General features: G+C 45.3%; 1 protein-coding gene across 2 annotated transcripts in view; it reads right to left on the bottom strand.

Annotated features, from left to right (window-relative positions):
* Nucleotides 1-301: 301 nt before the first annotated feature.
* LOC307138219 (CREB-regulated transcription coactivator 2) overlaps nt 302-920 on the bottom strand; it is a 44,755-nt gene continuing 44,136 nt past the window's right edge. For both annotated transcript variants that reach the window (XM_079836412.1, XM_079836411.1), the window contains one exon: nt 302-920. This exon is cut by the window's right edge and continues 782 nt beyond it. The gene's annotated coding sequence lies outside the window, so the exon portion shown is untranslated.

Here is a 920-nt window from a genome sequence, read left to right on the forward strand (position 1 = left end):
TCACTGACCTCAGCTGGACCATCATTGACCTCAGCTGGACCATCACTGACCTCAACTGGACCGTCACTGACCTCAACTGGACCATCACTGACCTCAGCTGGACCATCACTGACCTCAGCTGGACCATCACTGACCTCAACTGGACCGTCAGTGGCCGCTCTGGAGAGATAAGGCTGACCGTGATGATGTCCTCCTGAGTTTGGGCTGAATTGTGAGCCGGTTCTGTGAGATTCTCTGGAAACATCACAAGCTTTTCTTCCTCAACACATTTGTTTTTCATACACAAACACATTTATAGGCATAAACATCAATAGCAACTTTATTTAAAAATAAATCTCATAGTACGCAGATATTAATTACATAAAAATACGTGTTCCTCTGAATATGGCCTTGATCAGGAGAATAATCGTGCAAATACAGGACAGAGTGCAGACGAGCAGTAAACCTGACACACACACACACACACACACACACACACACATATACTGATACACACACACTCAAATACACACATGCAGGCACACACACACACACACACACAAACATACTGATACACACACACACACTCAAATACACACGCACACACTCAAATACAAGCACACACACACTCAAATACACACACTCAAATACACGCACACACACACACACACACACTCAAATACACGCACACACATTTATATATATACACTCACACACTGATATTACACATACACACACACACTCAAGCGCACACACTCTCACAAACACACACAAACACATGCGCGCACTCACACATTTGCACATGAGCACGCGCGCACACACACACACACACACACACACACACACACACACACACACACACACACAGACGAATGCACACATATTTGGTCTTGTACTCTTTCAGTTGTTCAGCTGGTCCGCAGCAGAGACACGCCCACACC

The sequence above is a fragment of the Gobio gobio genome (genome assembly GCF_949357685.1).
Source record: "Gobio gobio genome assembly, chromosome: 15".
NCBI classification, from domain to species: domain Eukaryota; kingdom Metazoa; phylum Chordata; class Actinopteri; order Cypriniformes; family Gobionidae; genus Gobio; species Gobio gobio.